This window comes from Lygodium microphyllum, chromosome 6 (genome assembly GCF_053477565.2).
Source record: "Lygodium microphyllum isolate KBCC chromosome 6, Lygodium_microphyllum_v1.1.10, whole genome shotgun sequence".
Taxonomy (NCBI): Eukaryota; Viridiplantae; Streptophyta; class Polypodiopsida; order Schizaeales; family Lygodiaceae; genus Lygodium; species Lygodium microphyllum.
Window position 1 is genome coordinate 149,776,615 of NC_141140.1, and position 15,405 is coordinate 149,792,019.

The following is a 15,405-nucleotide window of genomic DNA, read 5'->3' on the forward strand; positions in this document are numbered from 1 at the left end:
ATGGATATGCGGGTTGCAATCCATCCCGATGTCTCACAGTTGAATACATTTGACATGTCCTACATGTTTCCACAAAGTGAGCAACATCCTTATACATACCTTGCCACCAATATCTTTCTTTTATTTTTGTAAAAGTACCCCAAACACCTCTATGACCAGCCCACAAGCTTTCATGAAATTCTTGCATTACTTTTACTTGTGAAGCTTTGTCACCCAAAACTCGCAATGGCATACCTTGTTTCTTTTTAATATGTTTCCATAAGTATCCATCTTTTAAGAAAAATCCATAGGCTTTCCTCTCGATCTTCTTAAACTCCTCATCTGACCATTTTGCATTTGGAACCAAAGGAGACTCTCAAAGCATATCACGATTTCTAGGATGATTAACACAAACAGTAAGAAATTGGACTACTTTCCTCCCATCTTTGCTTCTGACTCTTGCATAAGCAGAACCATCATCAAGTACCTTTGTTTCTATACGCACTCCAGTAATATAGGGCTGTCCCAAAATCATTGCATATGAGGAATTATCTTGCACAAAGAAGTGTTTCTCTTCTTGTACATCACCAATTGTCACTTTTACATTAGGACATGCAGCATAGAGCTCCCCTGAAGAATTATTTGTAGCCCTCATACGCCAACCATGATTAGTGTCCACAGGCCATGCACCATTTTCATACAATCCCCACTCAATGACATTTATCTCAGACCCATGGTCAAGTAAAGCAACACAAGGAGTTTCACGCTCCCCTATTTTCACTACCGTTTTAGTGGTAGCTCTAGCCCAATGATTTCTTCTGTAGTGACTGCGAGGAATAAATCCTAGAGTCTCTTCTCCATATTGTTGCATTTGCCTTACTCCACCATGCATATTGCTACAAGACAATGCATTTTCAACCACTTTCTTCTCTTTTCCACATGCTGTCCATTGCTTGGAAGCATCCTGCATAGACAATCATGTACTTATTTCATGCTCATATTCAGCCCGAATACCCAACAAACCAGTTTCCTCTTCAAATTGCAGCAATGCACTAGTGGTATCACCAAGAAACTGACGCTTCCTTTTAATTATGTCAATGATCTCATCATGAAATTCTCGCTTGGCAATGCCAAGCACCTCTTCCACGGTAAATTCCACCCTACTGTTTAAGATCCGTTCTTCAAGAACCTTCTTAAGATCTGTGGCTGTCTCAATGTCAAATTGCAACTTATATCCTGGCTGCTTTCCCTTCTTTTTGCCCTCTTGTTTCTTATCCTATTTTTACTTCTGACTGACCTCTTCCATAACATGCTTGGGAGGTGGCTGATTTGCAGCTTTAGGCTGATCATGCTTCTTCTTGTCATTCTTTTAGATGTCTTTGCAATATCTTCATCTCTTTTTCGTTTTTCTTCCACAAGTACATCCGTGTTTTGTACTTTTGCTAAATATGCATACACTGAATATGCATCTACCGTTGATTCCCAACCAGTTATGCCACGAATGTCTTGCCCTGCATGAGACATTTCATTATGAGTGACCTTTCTCTTTTCAACTGCATGTAAAGCATGTGTCCATATTTCAGCCTTTGGACCAACCATCACTTGGCCATGCATTCTATCCAACTGTAGACCAAAAGTAGAAGCATGTACAGCCGCATAAGCATTTCGGACAGCCAAGTCTTCCAACAACTTCTGCATACCTCCCTTTCCAAAATTCAAAGCAAGAGGCAATCCTGTTTCTTGTGCATGGATCTTGCCATCTTTCCAAAAGATAAGCTATCGTGCTAAGGCCTCCTGATAGGCAGCACAATTCTTTCTCTCGTGCTGCAAACTGTCACACCACATACATCTTTTTCCAGGCTTAGGGACTGCTTCCTGTCCCCTTTCCTCTTGTCCTTTTTCATCCAATTTTGCAACCTTCAATTGAAGATCCCACATCCCTTTGACCAATTCATCTAAGACATCTTCCCTAACAGAGGGAACAATAGCAAGTATAGCCATAGGGTTAGCCATAGAAGCAGGTGGCTTACTGGATACTTCAATTGTCTTACTCGTAAGAGTGGGCAAGCTAGAGACATGCAATCTTTCTCTTCTTCTATGCTTCTTCACAAGCGCAGTAACAGCTTCCTTGACATGTCTGCACTCTGTTTTCAAACATGTCTTTGTAGTCTGATCCTCCAACAAATCATCAAGCTTCTCTTGAAGTTCAGGATCAGCTGCCTGTAGAAATAATTCAATTTTCTGACTTGCAAGAGCTTGCTGTTTTGCAAGATCCAACTACTCAAATCTACTTTCAAATTCTCTTAACAATTCTATAGCCACAAGACCCTTATTGGGTTGTATAACCCACTTCTAAAAAGTCTTGTGCGTAATCAAACTGGTGTACTCAATGTAAAATTCTTCCTTGAGTGTCTTCTTGAAGGCTACCCAGTCAGCATTCTGCAAGTATAATTTAATAATCCGTTGTCGAAGGGTTTGTGAAAGCAATGTCGTAACCACAGAGGTTCTTGAGAAATTCCAAGATGAAAGATCAAGCAAATCAAATAATCAAGACGAATATGATGCCAGGGTTTAAGTGTATCACAATTTTTGGTTCAAGTACAAGTAACAAGATGGATCAACCCAAAGAATCAATCCTCGCAAGAAAACCACTTTATGTTATAAATCAGAATACAAGAGCATCAGATATGTCATCCAGTCTTCAAGAGAATATCCTCAAAATAGACTCTTCTTCAACTGATAGCTCAGCTAGTATGTGTCATGAGTGTAGCACTAAAGTCAGTGTCAACGGACTGAGGGAAAACACATTGGGGTAAAAGAAACTCTCTCAAAGGAACAAGATTGGGCTGACAGCGTAAGATAATTGCTTCTCCATAAACAGGTTTAAGGGTGATTTCATGTCTTATGCCCTGCATGATGACATCATTTATAATCTCAATGTCTTCATAATCACCTTGTGGATTCAATTAAACCACTTGCTGGTCCCATTTTATTACAACATACTCTTTCTGCTTTACAAACAGTTTAGGAGTAAACTCTGTTTCTGGTTTGATCTTCAGACTGTCTATCGTGAACTGTCCTTGCAATTCTTCTCCTGACCAGCTCCAATAATTCAATGAATTTTATCACAATTGCCATGAGAGTCTCTCCAGGTGCAAGAATCCCATTAGAAAGGCGCATGAAACAGCTCTTAGGAACATTCTTCTGAAGCTTAAAAGCAACTGGAGACTGGCTAATGTTTTTGTTTTGGATAAAAGAGAAGGCTCACTAGTAAAGAGGACTTGAGATATTCAAGTTGGAGAAGTTCGTTGCTAGTGCCAGAATTTTCATGATGAGAGTACAAGATTGTGTGTCCTGTCACTCAGGAACTGGCAGATTCAGGGTACAGACACTATCGATTTTTCTGTCATGGTTGTATCATAGAATGAAATCTGCATCGGAACGGGATTTGCATCTCATCGATGCAATAACGATTCGTTTTAGCCCTTTGTTTGCACTCCAGATGACGATTTTCAGTTCAGGTTTTAATTCGTGCGGCTCTGGAAGTCGAAGTTCCCCATCTGCCCCTCTCTGAACTTCATGGATTAATCCTTTTATCTCCGTTCAATCTTCGTCCTCCACAGTCGATCCTCTCGAGCGCTCTTCATGCACTATAATGTTAATTCCTTACTTCATCTCAAGCTCGCCAAAGTCTCGTCTCATCTATTGCCACAGCATCCTCCGAAGTCTTTGTCAATGTCTCCAGCTCCTTTGCACCGTTTGCGCACCCTTCGATGTTCTGCTCCTCCCTGCTTCCTTCCTCTTTCCATGGAAGATACACCGCTTGCAGGAGTTCAGCAAAAGACGTATAATGCAAAGGATACGTGTAGGCCGATGACGTTCAGCTCTTTTAGCAATATTGACAGCGACGACCAAGAACTGCTGAAGGTCGGCGGTAGTGCATTCGCAGACCACCATCGCTTCTCCTCCTCGCTCTAAGTACTCTCTTGGAACAAGCCTCTATCCTTCCCATTCAGCAAGAGCATTTCCTAAATATGCGCCGATTCCCATCAACAAAACATGCTCCCATGGACGTCTCATCAGAGGTTGCTTGCGAAAGCCATTGGCCAGGAGCAGCGTTGTCAGACTGAACGTAGCTCCAAATACGATCACAATACCATGGATCTCTGTGCTCACTCTCTTTCTCTCTCAACCAGAAGAGAAGAAGAAGAACCGAGCTACTGCTGACGATGATGTCCCTGTTTCTTCAGGAAAATCACATTCGATTACGCTTCAGAGAGGCGTCAAATGGAGTGTTGCAGCTGGATATTGAAGTCCAGACTTCTCAAGAAATTTGCGTTTAGGTTCACAGCCTTCAGCTCTTCTTCCGCATTCCAACGTTTCTGGTACACCATCAATCAGGATATCACCCTTTCAAATAACTCCTTTCTGCAGTCCGCCACCACACATGCCAGAAGGTTTGTCAGAGAGGGTGATGGTGATTATAAATATGTTGAGAGGCTTGTCGAAGAAGGTGAAGGAATCCTTCCAAGAAGTGATCTGTAACCCCGTTTTAGATTCAATGACTCTGTATTATAGGAGGTGAGCCAACCCGGCTGCTACAGATTAGTCTTATCATGGCCAGAATCATAGAGTATCTATATTTGACATCCTGACTCATCATCCCGAGGTGATCACAAGGTGCCGAGTTTCTCCTCATAATCATCAACTGCATTCTTGCACACAGCTCGACTGCTCTGTCTTCAGCGACACTTGCAAACCTGGACTCCATCATAAACCATGTCGATCAGCTCCGACTATCGTATGGCTCCTTCTCCTCCTTCTCGTCCTCGATAGCCTTCCCCTCCGCCTCAGTGCTCACAATCCGATAGATCTCCCCTTGGCGTTCCTCCTCCCCAAAATACCTCTCTCCTTTTCCAAAATAGCTCCCCTTCTTTTCTTCATTCGTATCCTCTGTTCCCCTTTTTTCCCTCCAAAAAGGCTCTTTCCTTTTTCAAAAATAGCCATCCGTGGCAAAGCTTTTTCCTTTATTAGACCCTCTGAATCCAGTAATAAGACTGTGCTCGGCAGCTGGATGATGTCGAACCTTCACCACTGTCAAAGATTTCAAGAAATCCCCCAAGCTCCAAGTTCAGCGTATCTTGAAATGTATGCATTCCATGAGATTACATCATGAACTGGCAGCATGTCAAAAACACGATGTGCTTCAGCAAGTAAGCCACTTATGCCATACATGTCTACCAGTTTGTTTCCAATATAAAGCTGAGGCAAGAGACTACATCACGAATGGGTAAGTTGTTGAAAACATGATGTACTTCCGCAAGGGAGCCAAATTTCCCATACATATCCACAAGAGAGTTGCCCACCAAGGGCTACAAGCGCCACATTTACCATAGATACTAATAAGTATGCTATTAACAAAAACTTCTGAAGTGAAGCCCTTCATGTGAGCATCAATACTCATACGCTGAGAATAAATGTAATCACAACAACTAAATATGTACAAAGTACCAAATCCCATGCACAACTTTTGGGTGGTTTACACACCTCGAATGCGCAGCAATACGACACCGTGCTTTCAGTTCATGAACAGTAACACGTACAAAATACCAGCTCAATGCAGATTGAGCCACTCCAAAGAATTCCATCTTCTGAGCATAGGTATGCACATATGCAGATACATTCCTGCCATTGAATAACTTCACCTCATGCTCAACTGCTTGCAAAGCATTCATCCAACACTTTCTGTTTGAGCTGAAGCTTGGATCACCTGTTGTTATTGCTGTACCTACATAAGCATATTCATATTTTGCACCAACTATTGCAAAACATCATTGGAGATTGTATTCAAAGGTTCTCCCATATTATCTTTCCTTCTTCTGCGACCTTTCACGTCTGGTTCACCAATGTCAGAGGGGTTTTTGTCGAAAGGTCGAATCCACCGGGATTAGAAGTAGAAGGAAGTAGAGATAGGAGATGGAAGATAAGATAGAAAATTTCCAAGTGGTAAACACTACAAAAACAAATCACAATGAATTGAAACAATATGTATTGAAAGAACCTGTTTGCACTACTCAAAAGCAATCTCCAGGCATTACTTCTCTTGGAGCTCCTTCATAGACCAAAAACGTGAATCACAAAAAATCAATTATTTCTCTGCTGCCCGAAATCCAAATCTGATGGCTCCGTTGGCTCCGAAAGGGGGGTAAAACCCTAGGACACTTAGTCGGATCTCCCAGATCACTTATTCTTCTTCTTTCAGTTCAATCTGCAGTTTTCAGCCTGTTTATAACGATCACGACATGCGCGATTTCGTCAATCTGTCCTTCTTGTGAAAATCCCCTAATTGGCTGAAAAAGCAACTGGCTTTTTGCATGCCATCCTAATCTAGAAGCTTTTTCTAACTTTTTTGGATTTTTACAATAAATAATATCAAAAATTGACTAAAATTACCCAAAAATCTAGTATTTTTGGATAATCCATGCAACTCACACTAGTACTAATGGCTCAGATCACATTGACTCTCTAGATCAATAGAGAAGTCGGATGATGATGCATTCCATACTTTTTCACAATGTGTCCTCATAACATCACGACAACGTAGGACGCATTCACATGCAAAACGTCAAAACAAGAGAGAAAGGGAAAGAGGGAAGGAATGGCCCAAAGGGTGGGGTAAAGTTAGACGGGTGGGTGGAAAAAGGACACCATGAGGGCAGAAAGAGGTCATGGCATACATGCATGATCAACTTGAGACATATACACGGAGTATGCACATCAGACGCGTAGGGATGTGTCCCCATACTTAAAACCTTAACGGACATAGTAGATTGATCGACATGGCCACAGACTTGTCAACCGACTCGATGTTGGCGTCCCCACACTTAAGACATCTCATATACTTGCAAACAAAAAAATAGGGTTAGCTACACTTGGCCCGTTTCGCAAATGGTCGAAGGAACCGTCACTGCTATAGAAGGGTTGGAGTTGGTTGCAGGAGATACCATGGCTCACTCCAACGTTCAGCCAGCATGGTACGGACCATGCGGCAGCACCCAGGGAGGTTATTGGTTGATGAAGTCCATCAGGGGAGGCGTCGTTGATAAAGGATAGTCACTCAACTCATTGGCACTCAAGAGGGATGAAAGAACAGTCGCTCACCCCATAACTTACATCACTCGAGGTAATATTGATGGAAACCCAAATCTCACACCTAGTTTAGGAATCGACAAGGGGGTGGTGTAGGGGGAGTATGCCAAGGTGCACAATTGATGGTGCATCAGTGTGTCCAACTTGTCTGGCATAGGTGCAAACAGGAAGGCCATGGAGCCTTACAGTGCAGTGTACAGAATAGAGTGATGTGTCGTGTGTGGAGGGCAAAGACCCATCCCGTGGGTGCATAGGAAAATAGAAACATACCTGACTCCAATGGTCGTAACATCCCTCAAGCCTCACCTCTCAATACTTAATTGAAGAACCATCTGTCACACTCAGTCCACCCTCTATCTCACGCTCTGTTGAAAGATACAGAGGGTAGCCATACTCACGTCCCCATCCTGTTAGAATGAAAGCTCACACCACTCAAGGGGTTGGTGATGAAGATCATGTCGACTGTTGTTGTCATCAGGATATTTAAGACGAGGCGTATCCAGGGAGGTAGCCAACAAGTCTGATACTTCAATGATTTGTAAGAAAGGTCGTCTGTTAAGAAGGGCAAATGGACTGATATTGCAGAGACATCGCACCAAGGGAGGTGGCTTGAAATTACTTGCTGGAAAGGTTCTGTTGGTGAGTCAGCTATCCTGAATTGTGGGATGTTACCACCTTTTCCACAGTCAGCTTCCCGCCCAAGGGTGTTGCCACCTTTTCTTGGAACGATGCCTATTATGATAGGGAATTTCTTCCTTTTCTCCCATAACAGTTTTTTTGTTTTATTTTTCTTTCTTTCTTTTTTCCTTTTTTTTTCATTAAGAAAGAGAATGGTAGAAATACCATGTGTCAGGACCAACCTTGCCACCGCTGTTGGATCAGACGAGAAGAGAACAAGATCGGGTTGAGAGGTATCTGTGTGAGGGGCTAGCTAAACAAGACCGCCTCATGAGGAGAATCATAAGGGCTATCAGAAGCACGAAGAGAAGGACTGTGTGACACCCAAAAGGGAGAGGGTAGGTCAACTGTAATTGTCAAGATCCCCAGGGAGGAAAGTACATCTTCAGACAATAGCCATTGATTAAGAAAGGATCATCATAGGCATCAACGGTTTGCACCTAAACAGAGCCATTAGGATTGACAGCAAGTACCTTGTACAGGCCCATCCACCGTTGTTGAAGCTTGCAAAATCTTGAATCATAGGCTAGGACAAGATCACCTTCTTTGAACTCCTTGTGCTTGATGAAACTCTCATGATAGGCCTTGCGCTTGAGTGGTTTCCATACACTGTAGGGCCATCCACCGTATCTCATCCAAAGATTCCAAGTGCAAGAGGCGGCGTTGCAGTGACTCGTCATCTCCCAAGCGTTCTTTAATTGCCACTCGCAAAGAGGGAAATTCCAGTTCAACAGGGAAGACAGCTTATGTACCATACACTAGCTAGAAAGGAGTCTATCCTGTAGCTGCCTTATGGGAGGTTCTATATGCCCAGACAGCCTCTGTAAGTTGATCGTCCCAGTCGCGATGATGTGCGGCAATCATTCTTGTCAATATCGAGTAGAGGATATGATTGGTGACTTCAACTTGGCCATTGGCTCTGGGGTAATAGGGAGTGGACTTTCGAGGCGGATCTTATACAGCTCCGTCAGCTCCTCCATGATTTTGTTAAGGAAATGAGTACCTTTGTCACTTACTAGCTCGAGGGGACTGCCAAAACGGGTGATAACATTCTCGTACATGAACAGGGCTACGCTATTACCATCGTCCCGCTTCAGAGCTTTAGCTTCACACCACTTTGTGACATAATCTGTACATACTAAGATGTATCTGTTCTATTTCCATCTGGTGGGTAGATCAATGGGACCCACAAAATCAATCCCCCACTTCTCGAACGGCTTTAGGGGAAGAATAGGTTTTAGTGGCATGGCACTTATTTTAGTGGGTTTTCCCATTCGCTGACAAGAATCACATCTCTTGCAATAGTCATATGCATCCTTGTGGAGGGTCGGCCACCAGTGTCTTGCTATCAGAGCCTTCACGGCTGTCACTTCTCTTACGAAGTGTCCACCACATGGTTCATCATGGCATGCTTTCAATACTATGCTGATTTCATCCCCAGCAACACATCTTCGCAGCACTTCATCTTTGCCTCTCTTGTACAGTGCACCGCCTATCAAGGTGTAGGGGGTTGATTCTAACAGAAGCTTCTTCTTCTCACGGCGCCAGGAGGATACTATTGAGTTGCCAGGAGGTTGGCTATGTCTGCATACCAGGGAGTAACTGTTTCAACTAGAAACAAGGAAGCATCATGAAGGTCTGGATCATCCTATTCCTCTTCTGCAGTTTGAGGGATTCGTGATAGATGATCGGCTAGGACATGGGAACGACCAGGCTTAGTGATCACTTCAAAATCAAACTCCTAGAATAGGAGAAACCATCTCATCAGTCTTCCTTTAACATCTACTTTGTTTATCAAGAAGGACAGGGCTTCATGATCCACATAGAACTTGAAATGCGTTGACAGTAGATAGTGTCGAAACTTCTCCAATGCAAACACCATTGCCAAGCACTCAAGCTCTGTCAGTGTATAGTTCCGTTCCCTATCAGTGACCTTCCAGCTTGCATAATATATTGATTGATCTAATTTAGAGGGGGCCTTTTGACATAGGACAGCACCTAGCCCTTCAACTGATGCATCTATGTACACATGGAACTCCTTCGTCCAGGCAGGAGGTTGTAAGATAGGTGCTTTGATAAGGCACTGTTTTAGGGTATTAAAGGCTTCTTCACAATCATTAGTCCAAATAAAATCTGCATCTTTCCTTTAAGAGCTTATGCAGAGGGGCTGTCTTGGTTGCAAAATGAGCAATGAATCTATTGTAGTAGCCCACATGGCCAAGAAATCCTCCCAATTGCTTGAGGTTTGTTGGTGCTGTCAAGGCGATAATGTTCTCAATCTTCGTCGGGTCTGTTGCTATCCCTTGTGCAGAGACAATATGGCCCAGAAGAATTCCTGATGAGATGCCAAAGACACATTTGTCGGGGTTGAGAGAAATCCCATACTCTCGACATTTATCAAAACATTTCTCTAGGTGTCCCTAGTGCTCACGAATCAAGCTATAGACACAAAATTCAGCAAGATACACCTCAATGAAATCATGCAAATGATTCTAGAAGGCAGCCATCATTACTCGTTGGAAGGTGCCAGGAGCATTACAGAGCCCAAATGGCATCACTCTATAGGCATAGGTCCCCCATTCTGTGGTGAAGGTTGTTTTGGAATGGTCTTCTTCTGCAATTTGGACTTGGTTATATCCATTGAATCCATCCAAGAGGGAATACAACTCATGACTTGCCCACTGTGTCCAATAGTTGGTCTATAAAAGGGATAGGGAAATGATCCTTCTTCGTCTTTGAATTGAGATTTCGAAAGTCTACACATATTAGAAGTTTCCCGTTCTTTTTGGGTACAACCACAATGGGAAAAACCCATTCATTGTTAGCCATGGGATAAATAAACTCGGCTTCAAGAAGTTTCAATAATTCCACCTTCACCAGAGTAGAATAATTAGGATTCATACGCCTTTGTCTTTGCCTTATAGGTTTGGCATCAGGCTCTAGGTCAATGTGATGTTGGCATACTGTGGGATCAATCCCCTTTAGGTCTTTATATGACCAAGCAAACATGTCTAAGTTATCCTTTAGTAGATCTCACAGGACCACTAGTTCTTGTTCTAGAAGATTGAGACCCACTTTTAGGTGATGTTTAGTACCATCAGTATCCAAGAACGTCACTTGTCTTTCACCTTCCACTTCACAGATAAATGTCCCACGTATTTCTTCTAGATAGAGGTCTGACTCTTTCAAGGGATAGTGTCATCGTCTGATGTTACACTAGAACCAGTGTCCTCCTTCTGAACAGATGACTCATTTGTCTGTTGAGATTGCTGGAAGGGTACTAGAGATTTTTTTGCTTCTGTGTGAGTGGTAATTTCTTCTGGACTTAGGGATTCATCTTCAGAAGATGCATCTAGGAATGTCACATAGCACGGACCTTCTAGAAGTCATGGCTCTGATGGCTTTGGCTTCTGTTGGACAGGGGGCATCATCATCATCTTTTCTCCAACATGAATGGTCAGGGCGACAGGAGCCACTGGTGAACTTAATTTTTATACCTTTGATCCATTGCTTATGCAGATTTTGCATACTATGTGGTCCATTGGCCGACCCAAATGGAACCATGGTCATTCCCTCCAACTCCCCGAGATCTTCGGCCTCTGAGGTCTCTGTAGAGACTTCAAAAATATCATCCACTATCAGAGGATCTTCTTCAACTGCACTTTCATAACATGCTTCATTTCCTTCCTCATCATGTTCATCCTCTCTCGAGGCTCTGTCTCTGCTTTTGTAGAGGCTATGTAGGAGAAGAACAGATCTTCTACCTCTGCATCTGTTTTTGCTTCTATCTCTCTCTCTGGCTCTATATTTGTTACTGTCTCTGCTGCAACTGCCATGTAATAGGGAGAACAATACATCCATGCTTCTATTTCACTATTAGAGGTGATTTCAGAAGTCAATTCTAGTTGAGGCAGGAGGTATTCGCCTATGGACAAGGACTTTGCTTCCTTTGGTAGTTGGCTTACAGTGCCCACTATTAGGGACTGTGCCTCTATTTTCTTGGCAAAAATATATTTAATAGCCTCTTCATCTCCTGATGTACCATTTTTTACCTCGTTGGAGGAGTCAGTTATGACTTCGATGGATGTGGATCCATTTCCTTTTTGCGATCCATACAATTTCAACACCACTTTGTTGGGTCCTTTGCCTAGGGTTAGGGTTCCTTTGAACCAGTCCGTCCTAGCTCTTACTTCAAAAAGCCAAGATCTTCCCAACAGCATAGGGTATGAGGTCCCATAAGAATTTGGTTTGACCACCAAATATGTCAGCCAATAGTCTCTTCCTACCAGGGTTGTTTTTACGTATGGGAGGATGCCCAACAGTTTAATTCTGCTTTGGTCTGCCAATCTGATAAGCCACTGTGTAGGTTGAATTCCTTGCAACCCTAAGTACTTCATTGTCACATCTGTTGTTATGTTTACTGATGAGCCTCCATAAATCAATGCATCTGAGATAAAGCATCCTTCAATCCATATACTAATCTCTGGGATTTCAAGATCTAGGAAGGCGTTAGCCACATCTACTTCCTTTACAAGCTCCGGGGCCTTATTGGTCTTGGTCGTTGTTGAAGGAGCAATCCTTAGTCCACGTCTTCTTGTCTAGATGCTTTTGAATTTCTTTCGGTAGCTGGGAGGCAGCATCAGCAACTATCGGAAGGTTAAGTTAGGTTTAAAAGTGTCTAGGTCTTTTACCAAGTCATATTCTTTGATAGGATCCATAGGCTTCTCCAGCTTGCTGGGAAATGTGGCTACACCCATTTTCATCTTTCCTTTTTCTTCTAGCAATTGTAGCATTGACACTTCTTCTATTTCTGAGGGTGCTTCTACATCATCTATCTCTTGGACCTCTGGTCCTGTTTCTGGGACTGTCTTTGTGGCACTACAGTGCTCTGTACTGCACTGTTCTATCATGTACTGCTCTATCCCTCTGTTGACAGGTTGAACTTCATAGTCTTAGCAGGGGAATTATTTTCATTCTGAACAACTAGTTGACAGCGGCAACTTCCAACTCTACCGAATTGGAGGCAGGCTCTTGTACCTTCTGTTGGCTATCAGTAGCATTGGCCTTGACAGGGGCTGGACTTGGACAATCCTTTGTAGTGTGGCCTTCTCCTTTGCATCGGCTGCATAAGGGCTTGTAATCCACATATCATCTAGGGTTTGGACAATTCGAGGAGATATGACCCTTTTCTCCACACCTATAACATTCTGCTTCTCATCTCTGACCACCGCCACATTGTCATCCTCTGTAACTTTGAGAGGGAAACCTCCTTGGACCAAAATTAGGACCAAAATCCCTAGGCTTTGGTCCAATATCCTGTGTTGTCATTTTGGATTCTAGCAAGTTGAATCTTGCATTTTCATCTTTCTGTCTTTGTTCGTGCATCTCTTTCAGAGAGCAAATATCCTCTGTATGGTTCTTCTGCAAACAATAGGAACAAAAGGCTCTAGGAATGGTTGGTTTTCGGGTGCATTCAGTGGCTAAATGTCCCGCTTGATGACACTTTCCGCACCATGTATTAGAGTGTATCACATCTCTCCCAACTCTCGTAGGGGTGGATATATTGGCGGTATTCAGCTTCAGCATCTGTAGCTGCTCTGTAATCACTTCCATAAGCTCTTTCTTGATACTTGCAACTGAGTTGGATAAGTAGTCCTTCAGATTTTCACCTCCTAAAGTACTTGTAGTAGGGTTTTAGGAAGCTTCTGTAATTACTGCATACACTAGTTGGGTCGATCCAGAGGGTCCTCTGTTCTGGTTCTGATTCAGATCTCCTGATGAGACTTGAGATTGTTGATTCCAGTTGGTAAGGGCCATATTGTCTATGCACAAGGGATTGCAATAGACCCGACCAAGATTGAGAAAATTTCCACCTTGACAGCACCAACAAACCTCAAGCAACTGAGAGGATTTCTTGGCCACGTGGGCTACTATAGAAGATTTATTGCACATTTTGCAACCAAAGACGCCCCTCTGCACAAGCTCCTAAGGAAAGATGTGGATTTACTTTGGACTGATGACTCCGAAGAAGCCTTTAATAACCTAAAATAGTGCCTTATCCAAGCACCTATCTTGCAGCCTCCTGACTGGATGCAGGAGTTTCATGTGCACACATATGCATCAGTTGAAGGGCTAGATGCTGTCCTATGTCAAAAGGGCCCCTCTAAATTAGATCAACCAATATATTATGCAAGCTGAAAGGTCACTGATAGGGAATGGAACTACACAATGACAAAGCTTAAGTGCTTAGCAATGGTGTTTGCACTGGAGAAGTTTCGACACTATCTACTGTCAATGCATTTCAAGCTCTACGTGGATCATGAAGCCATGTCCTTCCTGATGAATAAAGCACATCAAAGGATGACTGATGAGATGGTTGCTCCTGTTTCAAGAGTTTGATTTTTAAGTGGTCACTAAGCTTGGCCGTTCCCATGTCCTAGCCGATCATCTATTACGGATCCCTCAAATTGAAGAAGAGAAATATGATGATCCAGACCTTCCTGATGCTTCCTTGTTTCTAGTCGAAACAGTTACTCCATGTTATGCAGACATAGCCAACCTCCTACCAACTTAACAGTATCCTCCTGGCACCTCAAGTCGTGAGAAGAAGAAGCTTCTGTTAGAATCAACCCCCTACACTTTGCTAGGCAGTGCACTATACAAGAGAGGAAAATATGAAGTTTTGTGAAGATATATTGCAGGAGAGGAAATTGGCATAGTATTGAAAGAATTTTTGAGATATCGAGCTCCACTCGTGATATGCCAGGGTGACCGTTGTGCATTTATGTCACCGACTTATCAGTTGCAGATGCGGTTGGTACACCGCCCATGAATAATAGCTAGATGACAGCTATCCTTATCTACTCTAGTTCGTGGCTCAGTTAGTATGCCACCTTAGTTGAATTTGGTTGAGACCCATATATAGGGTTCTTCTATTTCTATGTATTAGAGTTCTTTTGGCTTACACAACTAAGAAGAGGAAAACTGTTTTCAGTCTCCACCTTTGTGTGTATTCCCCCATTGTGCAAGCAAGAAAGCTACAAGTGAGACTCCTTCCTTCTCTCCCACAATCTTGACATGGTATCAGAGCCTTGTTCGTGGTAAGGAGCTCAAGAAAGCAAGCCAAGTTTGGGGTGTTCTGGTAAGAGGACCAGTGTTGCTTTCATTCTTCTTTTTGGGAGCAAGTCTCTACAAGTAGCACAGCTGGAAAGTGCAAGAGTGCATTGTCTCAGGTTGAGAAGCCCTTCGCGGTGAAGCCATTTTGGGGCCATTTCGAGGCTTGTTTTGGAGGTGGAAGTTTTCTGCACGCACTCAGGAAAAGGCCCAGTTTTATGCTGTGCGACCACTGTTCTACAGGTCGGTGAAAAGTTACTGTAGAAATTGCATCGTATGCCTGTGCGTAGAGACATTGGGAGTTACAGAATCATCCTTGTTGCCTGTTAATGCAAAATCGTCACTAGGAAGTGACTGTGTGGTCAAATACCACTTTCGTCAGTTTTGCAGATTTGCCCTTGTGAGGCTGAAGTTGTGTTCTTTGCAGTGACAGAATTTTTTACAGTGTTCTGTAATGGCGTCTGATTCTCTTTCAGAGATTGTCAC